A 13,051-nucleotide genomic window follows, 5' to 3' on the forward strand; every position below is an offset into this window, starting at 1 on the left:
ATGAAATGGGGAGGAGAAATATGGTTACTTTCTCCCCATCAGCCTCTGCCACCCGGGACCCAGGGTACTAGGTTCTTGTCTCGCCTCGCAGAAAAGAAGTCCAGGAGTAGACAAGGAGTGAAGTAAAACAGATTTTATTTGGAGGTTTTGAAGGGAAGGAGGAAGAAAAAGTGGGAGAGAATAGAGAGTAACATACTCAAGAGAAAACCTGGGCTTCTCCAAGGGCAGAGAGAGCCCCTACACACATCCCATCATTAGACATGAAAGCATAAAAGTACACATCTCAAGAGGGGAGAGGCGGGCGACACATGTGCTCAAACAACACATGTGCTCAGGCACCACGTGGGCACAAACAGCACATGGGCTCTGGCAGCATATACGTGCCCTTCCTTTGTTCAAGGTGGCCTTTATAGGGTTTCTTCAACCTGCCTCCACTTCACGTGAGCCTTCTATTTAGGTCAAAGTCCTTTGTTAAGGAGGTTACCAAGGGGGTTGGGAGTGGTGATGGTCTTCTTTGAAATTCCTTTCCTGGCCTTTTTGTTTCTGCTGGAGCTTCTGTCAGAGAGGGGTCCAGCCTCCTCAGAGTCCTTTGCTGGAGCCAGATGAGGGTCTTATCAGGCCTTAGTTCCTGTTTACTGCAAGGTTGGCCTTTGCAACTTCAGAGCTATTACTTTCCAGGAAATTTACTGCCATCACCTGGGGAGGGGGCCTTCCCTATCTGCCTGCCTGCCTACATCAATTTCATCTTCCTACAGATCACCTAATATTTTTGCTTCTCCTTATATCACTAAACATGATTCCTTCCAGTTTCTTTCAAATAATTTGTCACTAATTTATTTTAGGATTTTGAAAGGAAAAGTCTTTAATTTCCAGGCCATAGTGATTGTACAGTATGTAGGGAATGTGCCTTGCATGCAGCCAACTGGGATTTGATCCCCGGCATCCCATATACTCGGTACCACCAGGAGTAATTTCTGAGTGCAGAGCCAGGAGTAACCCCTGAACATCGCCAGATATTACTCCCCACCCCCCCAAAAAAGGAAGGAAAGAAAATCTTTAATTCATAATAGATACAAATCCTGAACAACCTTACTGTTTATTCTACTATTCCTATAAGGGAAAACTCTGGAATTTTAATCTCTATGGAGGATGACCTATAGGTAACACAGTATTTGTAAAAGAATAACTTATATGTATGAAGTGTATCTTGATCATTTCATATATCGCCATTATCATGAACTATGATGTAGGATTGTCTTTAGGATAACAGTCAAGTCTAAGGGAGGTAAGTTAGGAGTACCCTAGCTATTGAATAGTCAAGAGATTTATTGATTAGGAAAAGGAAATTGAGTATTTCTCTCTAGAACACATTATCAGTTTTACAGGAAACAATCAAAAGTTCTACAGGAGATAATGATGCAGCTGGGGAAATAGGCCTGTTGATGCCTGAAGTGGGTTAACTGGGCAAATATATTGTGGAAATATATTTTGCAGAAAGAATGCTAAAGTGAGCAATGAATAAATCTCTAGGATGACCACTAAGGTGTAAACTACTCTTTTTTACAATTAGCGAGTGTTTAACATAGTTAGAAATAGCCAATTCTAGGTCTTACACTAATATTTACTTAATAAAGGAGAAAATGTTTAGCATCTGACTTTACAGAAAAATTTTCTTTAATTCCTGTGAGGTCCCTGTATATTTTCCAGCATCCTCATCAAAGAAGCAGTTGGTTGTGTTTAGAGACCATTTCTGAACTGAAAATAGGAATGGGATTCTAATGAACTGAAAAAGTCTGTTGTTGCGTGATGTGCTTATATAACAGCTACCAAACACAAGTATTTGATTATTTAACTGTAGTAGAATGGTTTTGATGTCGGTGGGCTGCACAGGTGATTTATTTAAAGCAGGGGAGGAGAAAAACTGTCACTTTCTCCCCATCCACCTCTGCCATCCAGGACCCACGGTTACTGGTCCTTGTCTCGCCTTGCAAAAAGGAATTTCAGGAGTAGACAAGCAGTGAAATAAATATATTTTATTTGGAGGGTTTTTTAAGGTGTGGCGGGAGAGAGAGAGAGAGAGAGAGAGAGAGAGAGAGAGAGAGAGAGAGAGAAACACACTCAAGAGAGAATGCAGGCTTCTCCAAGGGTGGAGAGAGCCCCTAGACACATCCCAGCATTAGACACAAAAGCATGAAAGCACATATCTCAAGAGGGGAGATGCAGGTGACACATGTGCAAAGGCACCACATGTGCTTGCCCACATGGACGCAAGCAGCACGTGGGCTCAGACAAGCATATGCACACCCTTCCTTTGTTCAAGGTGGCTTTTACAGGCTTTTCTCGGGTTGTCTTGATCCTTGATCCGGAACATTCTGGAGTCTTCTTGGGGCTGAATGGCTAAAATTAATCGGATTAAGGGAGAGGTCTGAAAGTTTGAGGAGAGGAACTTCATGGGGAGGAGTCCAGTCTCCTCCGGCTCTGCTGAAGGTCTTACCAGGTCTTTGTTTTCCGTACCCACAGGGTGGATCAGTCTTAAATTTTTCCTCCCAGAAGTTTTGTTGACCTAAGTTTCATTGTCGAGGGCCTTTCCCTGTCTATCTACCTAGTTCTTAGTACATCAGTTTTAAGAATTGAAGAAAGGGGGTCAGAGTAATAGTATAGCAGATAGGGCATTTGCCTTGCACACAGCTGATCAAATGCCTGGCATCCCAGATGGTTTACTGAGCACCACCAGGTATGATCCCTGAGTGCTGAGCCAGGAGTAACCCCTGAGCTACAAATATTTCCCTACCTTTATAAACAAGGAAAAATAACACTGATTAAATGTTCCAATAAAAACATGATTCCACCAACAACAGATGAAATGTTTGTACTTGAATGAGAAATATTACAGTAATTCAATCATTTGTTAATAACAGGTTCATCATTTGGACTATAAAAGTCAAATGCTCAACTTCAAGGAAAGTTGTTGGTGAATATATTATAACATTTTCAGACAGTATATAGAAACAAAATGCTTGTATTTGTACTATAAAGAAATGTAATTTTGCTGTTAACTCTGCACTTTTTATTGAAAATATATTATAACTTTGCTTTTAAAATTTCTTATGAAACCATTTGCAAATTACACAATTAAATAAAATACTTTAGCCAGAAAAAAAAAAAAACCACATGATTCCATGCTAATTCTTTCATCATGAATCTTGGTCATTGTGGATCATGATCATGAATGACCTCAGCTCTCAATCTTTGGAACTCTGTAAGCTTTTCTGGGTTGAGTAATTAAGTACTTCTGAAGGACAGGATGGAGCAAGGTCAATTTGCTTTACTTTGAGATAAATTTGATTAACAAAGATTTGTGATGAGATCAGTTTCCAGGGAGAAGGACAGAGAGAGCTTCCTCTGGTCTGTTTGCCTGGGATTACTCCCCTTTCCCCTCTCATCACCACATTCTCTCTTCCTTGGGACTTGATGCCTTATCCTACAAGGATTCTTAGACACCATTGGCCAGTGGGTTAGCCAGTGGAGTCAATTGGAAAGCTGGAAGCACGAAGAAGCCAGGACATTTCTTTTCTTTCTTTCTTTTTTTTTTTTTAGAAAGTAGATCACAATATTTAATTACATTTAATACTCAAACACCAATCCCACCACCATTACACCTTCCCACCACCATATTTCGGATGTTTCCATCCCAAACTCCAACCCCTGCCCTAAAGCAGAACCGAAATAATTTATTTTGTATTGTTTGTTATGAATAAACCGCTGAAAATGATTCAAAACAGTTTCTTAAGAGAAAAGTGTGTAAAGATTGTTGTATTTTACCCAGGGGCTATTCGCCCTTGTATAAAACATTAATAGCATGCTATTAAAGGTTTGAGCCTTATGTGCTTATGTAGCACTGCAGCATTGTCCTCCCATTGTTCATCGATTTGCTCGAGTGGGCACCGGTAATGTCTCCATTATGAGACTTGTTGTTACTGTTTTTGGCATATCAAATATGCCATGGGGAGCTTGTCAGGCTCTGCCATCTGGGCGGGATAATCTTGGTAGCTTGCTGGGCTCCCAAGAGGGGCGGAGGAATCAAACCTGTGTCGGCTGCGTGCAAAGCAAACGCCCTACCCACTGTGCTATCGCTTCAGCGCCTGGGAGGGTTTTATTTTAATTTATGTATTTTTAAAATAGAATCACTGTGAGCTACACCTACAAAATTTTCATGTTTGAGTTTCAGTCATACAATGATCGGACATCCATCCCTACACCGGTGTATATTTTCCACCACCAATGTCCCCAGTATTCCCCCCACCCCCGCCATCCCACCCTACCCCTGCCTCTGTGGCAGACAATTTTCTTCTCACTCATTCTCTACTTTGGGGCATTATGGTTTGTAATACAGATACTAAGAGACCATCACACTTGGTCCTTTATCTAGTTTCAACACACATCTCCCACCCTGAACTATCCCTTCAACTGCCATCGACTTAGTGATCCCTTCCCTATCCTAGCTGCCTTCTACCCCTGCTCATAAGGCTGGCTGCCAGGAGATTTCTTACCTTCCTTTCTGCCCTGAATATGCCTCCCTTCTGTTTCCCTCCTGGATCCAGCATCCTCAGAAAACTAACAAGCACTCTGGTGCACTTCCTCCTCCTTTGTTCTATAGCCTATAAAAACTAGCGAGTTTCTGCCTTTTCTACTTAAATTATTTTTTTTATTTTGTCACTGTGATTTAAAATTTTAAAATACTGTCAGTGATTTCCCCTTTCAAACATTGCACTACCTCATCCACTTGTTCTAGATACTACATATAAGTGAGATCAATCTGTTTTTGTTTTTCTGGCTTACTTTATTTAACATACTGTTTTCCAGTTTCATCATCCATGTTGCAGAGAATTGCATGATTTCATCATTTCTTACATCTGTGTCGTATTCCATTGTGTATATATACCACATCTTCATAAAACACTAGTCTGTTGTTGGACACCTAGGTTGATTCCATATCTTGGCTATTATACTAAGTGCTGCAATTAATAATGGTGTGCATGGTTTTTTGAATGAATGATTTTGTGTCTTGAGGGTAGATACCCAGGAAAGTAATTGCTGGGTCATATGGCAGCTCAATTCTTAGTTTGCTGAGATACTGTTTTCCATAAAGTTTGAGCCAGACAACATTCCCACCAGTAGTGGATGAGAGTTCCTTTTTCACCACATCCCCGCCCACACAAATTGTTCCCTGTATTTTTGATATGTGTCATTCTTACTGGTGTGAGATGGTATCTAATTGTTGTCTTGATTTGGATTTCTCTAATAATAAGTGATGCTGAGCAGTTTTGTATATGCCTGTTAGCTATCCACTGGTCTTTCTCAGAGATGCCCCTATTTATATCCTTTTCCCATTTTTGATCAGGTTTTTATATATTTTTTGTTGATCTTTGTGAATACTTTGTATGTCTTGACTATCAACCCTTTCTCTGATGTGTTGAATACAAATATTTTCTCTCATTCAGTTAGTTGACTTTTAATTTTGCCCCGTGTTTCTTTTGCCATGCAAAGAAACTCTTTGATCTGATGTCATTCCGTTTGTTTATTTTTAATTCTGTTATTCTGTTGCCTTTGCCAATGGTGTTGCATCACTGAAGACAGTTTTGAAGTTCAGATCCTGGCCCATTCTGCAAATGTTTTCCTCAGTGTACTTTATGGATTCTGGTCTGATCTCCAGGTCTTTGATTCACACAGCTGTGCTCAGGGGTTACTCCTGACTCTGCACCTAGGAGTTACTCCTGATAGTGCAAGGGGGGGCGGGGGGTGGCATATGGAATGCTGGGACTCGAACTCAGATCAGTTGCATGCAAGCGCCCAGCCCACTGTACTATCTCTCTAGCCCTGTTTCTCTATATTTTCTTAATCTTCACCTGACTCTCCTAATTTTAAAAATTTATTATTACTAGAATCCAAAGAGATGTAATTACTGTTCTCTATCAAGACTCTCTAAAAGAGTGTATCTAACCTATATGAAGAATGAGAAAACTGGTCAAGGGACTAAGTGAGTTGCCTAGTCAAGAAAAGATGGAACTAAAATTTGAACCCAGGACATCTTATTCCTAAATGCAATTGCCTAAAAGGAATGTTCAAGTGCCTTAAGATATGGCAGATGAGGGCTGCAGTTGAGGGGGAGGAACTGGGGAAATGTGGGGGTACTGGGAAAACTAAGAAAAGGGAATGACCTATGTGAATTTCTTTAGATTACATTCATACCCATAAAACTTCAATCCCTGGGGTTGGAGCTATAGTACAGCGTGATTGGCACATATATAAGTGTGGCCACCTAACTTTGTCTTAATTCTCATAGTAGCCATAAGAAGGCACTATTGCTGCTCTCAGTGGATGGTGGCCTTGAACAAGTGGCTGGTGGTCATTGAAAAGAGTGGACCTGTGGATTATCTATGTTTGGTGTAAAGCTATATCTGTCCTAGATTTCTGCAACAACTTATATATTGTGTTCACTTGATTGTGATCACCTCTAGCTTTTCTTCTTGTAGATTCTATGTATATTCTTCCATTGATGTCACCCTGACAATGAGAACATATAGGTGATATTCTTTTCCTTGATTTCATATTCTTTTTGTTTGTTTTGTTTTTGGGTCACATCCTGTGATTATTCCTGCATCTGCACTCAGGAATTATTCCTGGAGGTGCTCAGGGGCCATATGGAGTACCAGGGATCAAATCTGGGTGAGCCACGTGCAAGACAAATGCCCTACCCACTATACTATCTTTCCAACCCCTGATTTCATATTCTTGATTTTTCATATCCATAAATGGCAACAAGAGACTAAGTTTAAACTTTTTAATATATTGATCATATTATGTAATGTTGATAAATGAAACAGCAATCAAATTTAATGACCTTATTGACTTCTCTGTTCAATTATCCCTTTATGCCTACTCCTATCAGAGACAACCCATGTCAATAGCCAGCCCCACTCATATTGCTTCTTTTTACCTGTTATTTTCTTTTTGGGGGAGTGGGGCCTGGAGAATATTTTTTTTATGATTTCTAATTTTATTTTATTTTTTTTAATTTTTTTTCTTTTTTTATTAGTGAAAAACCATGAGGTACAGTTATAGGCTTACAAATTTTGTGCTTGGGTTTCAGTTATACAATGATCAAGTGCCCATCCCTCCACCAGTGCCCGTCATCCATCCCCACGGGTCCCAGCATCCTCCCCCCAACCCTCATCCCCCCCCCCCCGTCCCATCCTGCCTCTGTGGCAGGGTATTCCCCCTTGTTCTCTCTCTCTTCTTTTGGGTACTGTGTTTTGCAAGAGAGGCTTTGAGTGGCAATCATGTTTGGTCTATCGACTACTTTTAGCATGCTTCTCCCACCCTGGGAGGGCCCTCACAACACCCTTCATTTGGTACTCTCTTCTCTATCTGAGCTTCCTTTTCACCTAGAGCCTGTGGCTGGCCTTCCATTCATGGAGCAAAATTCCTGGTACTAATCTCAGCCATTCCTGGGTGTTAATCTCCCTTTTTGTTGCTTTATGTTCCCCAGATGAATGCAATCTTTCTGTGTCTATCCCGCTCTTTCTGACTCATTTCGCTTAACATGATACTTTCCATGTAGTACCACTTGTATGTAAATTTCATAACTTCATCTTTTCTAACAGCTACATAGTACTCCATTGTGTAAATGTACCAAAGTTTCTTTAACCAGTCATCTGTTCTTGGGCACTCAGGTTTTTTCCAGATTCTGGCTATTGTAAAGAATGCTGCAATGAACAAAGAAGTGCAGATGTCACTTCGACTATACCTTTTTGCCTCTCTGGGATATATTCCCAGGAGTGCTATAGCTGGGTCAAATGGCAGATCAAATTCTAATTTTTTGAGAGTCGTCCATACTGTTTTCCAAAAGGGTTGGACCAGCCGGGGGCCTGGAGAATATTGGGCCAGTCCCAACAATATTCAGAGATTACTCCTGATTCTGCTCAGGGATCACTCAGTCCTGACAGTGCTCAAGGGATGATATCAGGTGTCGAGAACTGACTCCCTGTAGCCACATGCAAGGAAATCGCCTCTGCCACTTTTTCTCCAGCTCCCTGGAAATGTTTCTATTTCTACACTCTTGGATACTCTATCACATTTCCCATTCCAAATGTTCCTAAATGCATGCTGTAGAAAGGTTCAATCACGTACAGCTCAATTTTTTTATTTACAACCTCCATCAACTTGCCTAACCGATGAAATATCTCTGTTATATTTTAACTTATCCAACTATTATCTACCCAGAAGTTCATCACAGTTCAGTGATTTAAACATCCTTCTATAATGATTTTTAAAAAGGATATGGGGTATATGGGGTTATGGTACCGCCAGCAGGTCAATCTGTACCTGTGAGGCGAGTGCATCAGCAGCCTGATGGCACCATCAGACTTTCAGATACCCCAAAATTGCTGCTGTGCCTTTGGCCAGACCCCAGAAACTTGGGGCAGTTTACCAAGAAAGTAAACGGCCAAAAGTTAGGTATGTGGGAGACACACCCAAAAACCACCTATAATTGGAGGCATGGCCTCTCTGGTTCCTGATCAAACTGCTTAACGGCCATGATCCCAGAGACTCAGAAACGAATCTCGGAACCCAAAGGCTTTTGGTAGAAATGCGTCCTTTTCCTGCAGCAGGTTACTGGCGCTGGTCCACTCCAGGTGGGAATAGATTTCATGCCTTGGCCTGTTCCCCCTGGCGGCCTGGTGACCACCATCCTCCAGAGGCCACTGGACAGTCAGGTATGGGCCTGCAGTGATGAAAGACATGCGGGGCCTCACCAAATGGGGGTGGAACCGTCCCTTTCCTCCCCATCCCAACAAGACCCCAAGTCGCCGCCTACAAACAGCCTCTCTGGCTCCTGATCAAGCTGATTAATGGCCATGATCCCAGAGACTCGGAAAAAAATCTCAGCTTTTGGCAGAAATGCATCTGGACTGCATACAAGGTGGCCGCTGTCTCAGAGCTTATAGGAAAGCCAGGTATGAGCCGGCGGTGATGGGGCAATTGCAGTCTCATGGGAAGGGGGCCGGTACCAGCTCATCCTTCATGCCCTACCAAGGTCACGAGTTGCCCCCCATGAGCGGCTCTCTGGCACAGCCATAACACCAGACACACAGAAACCAATCTCGTAATTATCTGGCTCTTTGCAGAAATCCAAAATCACAAGGCCACTATTGCGGCCACATGACATAATATGATACTCATAACCAGCTATAGAAAACAAAGTATTTCACAATGCCTTTTCAGCAATTCTGATTGTTGGGAGGGAAATTCTAAACAATAATGGTGCATCTTTTGTCGAAATAATGAATGTAATCAATGTAGAGAAGAGTTAAGTAGAAATCATCTGCCTCATAGGCATTGGGAGGAGTGGGAGGGGGGTATATTGGGGTTCTTGGTGGTGAAAAATGAGTATTGGGGAAGGGAAAGGTGTTTGATCATTGTATGACTGAGACTTAAACCTGAAAGCTTTGTAACTTTTCCCACAGTGATTCAATAAATAAATATAAGAAGAAAAAAATAAAACTAAATAAAATAAAAACAGGATATAACTCCTGTAATTATAGAGGAGGGAATACTCATGGGAGGGTAGACAATGAAGAATAAACACAGTAAGTAAATAATAGAATATGTTTAAAAATCCAAGTGAGACATGGGTAGTAAATGTGGGGTAGGATTTTTATTTGTTTTGTTTTGTTTTGGGGCACACCAGATGATGCTCAAAGATCATTCCAGGCAGGGCTCAGAGAACCATATGGGGTGCCAGAGACCAAACCCAGGTCGGATGCTTGCAAGGCAAGCACCCCACCCACTGTATTATATCCCTGGCCCTCTTTTTCATTTGTTTTGTTTTTGTTAATGAATGGATTTAAACCTTCAGGGACCAGAGAGATAGTACAGTGGGTAAGGCTCTTGTCTTGCATGCAGCCAAACCACGTTTGTTCTCTGGAATCCCATATGATACCCTGAGCCCTCCAAGAGTGATACCTGAATACACAGCCAGAAATAAATCCTGAGTACAGCTGGGTGTGGCCAAAAAAATAAATAAATCTTCAGGGATTATAGATAAGGCTGCTAGCCTTACACACAGATGACCCCAATTCTAGTTCCACCTCTAGAATCACACATGTTTCCCCAAGCACTACCAGGAGTCATCCATTAGCACAGAGCCAGAAGTAATCCCTGAACTGTCACTGTCACACCACCTGGTATTGTGTGTGTGTGTGTGTGTGTGTGTGTGTAACTCTAGCCCACACACACCATTAAACCTTTAGTAGGACTGAGGAGATAGCTCAAAGATGGCACATGTTTTACATGCAGGAGAACCCCTCAACACCACTTGGTCCCCGAAGCACTACCAGGAACCCCTGAATGTTGAGGTCTTCTCCGGGCCTCTGTTCAGCATGCTCCCTCGTCCAGCAATGGGTTGCCACTCGGGGTCCGAGGACAGGGCTGAGCTTCCCTCCAGCTAAGGGGAGGGTCTGGGGAAAAGAGCAAACCTTGCCATCACCTCCTCCAAGAAATAAGAAATAAGAACACGAGCACAGTGGGGTTCCTGTAAAGCAGTTCCACTTTATTGAGAGACATCAAGCCTTTATATAGGTAGAGGATGGTGGTGGGAGAGTGCAACTGGTCACATACACAGAGTGATCAGAGCAAATGTGTTTCCTATAGATAGGGTCACACCTTCACTGCATATTTGCCAAAACATCCTGTCCCCAGGTAACACTGAACTGTGATATGCATTGCAACAGGCTTCCATTCAAAGCAGACCAAAAGGTGTTTCTCTCCCAACACATCTGCCCACTGAGTCCAAGGATTAGTGTTATACTTCAAAGCAGACCAAAAGGAGTTTTTCTCCCAACACTGAGCACCATCACGTATGACCCCTAAACAACCAAACCAAAACAAACGAAAAGATCATGTAGCCTTTCCCAGGTGGTTAGAAAGATACAAGGTGTACAAATTGAGAACTCCCAACCATTATTCAAAACCAGAAGGTCCTATTAGCCATTTATTGTCAACAAGTAATATAAAATAAATTATTTGGGGCCTGCTATGGGGGAAGGCTTGAGAGATTCTTGGGGAAATGGAGACAATAGTGGAGGAAAGGTCACAGTTGTACTGGGATTGGGATTGGAATATTGAATGCCTGAAACCCATCACATGAACAACTTTGTAAGCCACTGTGTTTAAATAAAGTGCCGGGGATAAAAAGAAGAAGATTCTGTTTGCAAGGAGAAACCAGCAAGGAAAAACTCACAAGAACATGAGTCTAGGCTTCAAGATATCCAAGGAGGCTATTGAGGGCACCTTCATGGACACAGATCTGGTTGGACCACCACAAAAAGTGAGCACTAAGTTTGAGCCCAGTGAACCTAGGATCTAGATTCACCCTGCTGAATTTAAGAATCTGGTGAAACCAAACTATGTACTTCCTGCTCAAGGTCCATACATAGAAGACAATCCGTACACAAACACCACACAGAATCTCAACTCAGGTAAAGGGATTTCCCAAAAACATCTGTAAAGATTAGAAGATGTACCTCTACCTTCAAATGTGTGGATCACTGGGGCTGGAGCAAAAGTACAGTGGGTTGGGCTCTTTTCTTGCATGCACAGAATACCTGATTCAATCCCTGGCAACCCATATGGTCCCCCACGCACCACAAGAGTAATTCCTGACTGCACAGTCAGAAGTGACCCCTGAGTATCACCGGAAGTGGACTAAAAGCCAAAAACCAAGCAAACAAATGTGCAGCCTACCAATGCAAATCCACAAGGATCATAAATAATAAGGGAAATATGAAACCACCAAAGGGAACTAATAAAGCTCCAATGACTGTCCCCAAAGAGATCAAGATATATGAGCTATATAACTATACATTTAAATAATCCTCTTAAAGAAATTCAGTGAAGTATGAGAAAACACAGATTAACTACCAAACAAAACTAGAAAAACAATATGTGACCAAAACAAGAATTTCAAGAAATACTCCATTAAACACACATACACACGCACGCACGCACGTTGAAAATACAGTAACTGAACCAAAGAATTTAATGTAGAACTTCACTATGCAAGCAGAAGAATTAGTGAACAACAACAACCAAAAAACCAGGTCCTTAATAGTACAGCAGGTAGAATATTTGCCTTTCTCTCACCCAACCCAAGCTTAATTCCCTGCACCTTATGTGGTGCCTTGAACACTGCCAGAAGTGATCCTTGAGTACAGATCCAGTAAGCTCTGAGCACTGACAGATGTGGCCTAAAACCAAACAAATGAAGAAGGTCATTTGAGATTATCCAGGCAGAAAACAACAAAGAAAAAAGAATAATAGACATATATGATACGCAAATCTTCCACATCCAAAAAAGCCAATTACGTATATATTCTTCTCTCGTGCACATGAAACATTCTTCAGGGGAGGTCACTTACTGAGACAAATTCCAGTGTCCATAGATCAGAAAAATTGAAATCATTTCAGATGTCTTCAGACTACAAAGCTAAAAAGAAATTAACTATAGAAAGAAATCTAAGAAAATTACAACAATTGGAAATTGAACAACATTCTGTTCAATAACCAGTGGGTCAAAGAGGAAACCAAAGAAAAAAATCAAATATTCCACTATATGGTCAAGAACAAAGACAAAAACTATTAAAATCAATATAGAACACAGCAAAAGTAGTATTAAAAAGGAAGTTTAAAGCAATACAAGTTTATATTAGGAAAGAAAAAAATCTCAAGTGAACTAGCCTTAGAAGTTGAGAAACTAGTAAAAGAATAACAAATTAACGCCAAAGTAGAAAGAAAAGGATAATATATAGAGCAATATAGAGAGCACATTTGTGGAATATAAAGTAACAGATGGGAGACTAACACCCAAAACAGTGGAGATAAGTACAGGAGGATTACTACTCCACAGCTTAGAAGCCGGCTTTGCATGCTGGGGGAAAAGGCAGCTCAGATAGAGAAGGAACCATTAAGTAAAGGGTGCTAGAAGGGCCCA

Source organism: Sorex fumeus, unplaced genomic scaffold (genome assembly GCF_029834395.1).
Source record: "Sorex fumeus unplaced genomic scaffold, SorFum_2.1 ptg000122l, whole genome shotgun sequence".
NCBI classification, from domain to species: domain Eukaryota; kingdom Metazoa; phylum Chordata; class Mammalia; order Eulipotyphla; family Soricidae; genus Sorex; species Sorex fumeus.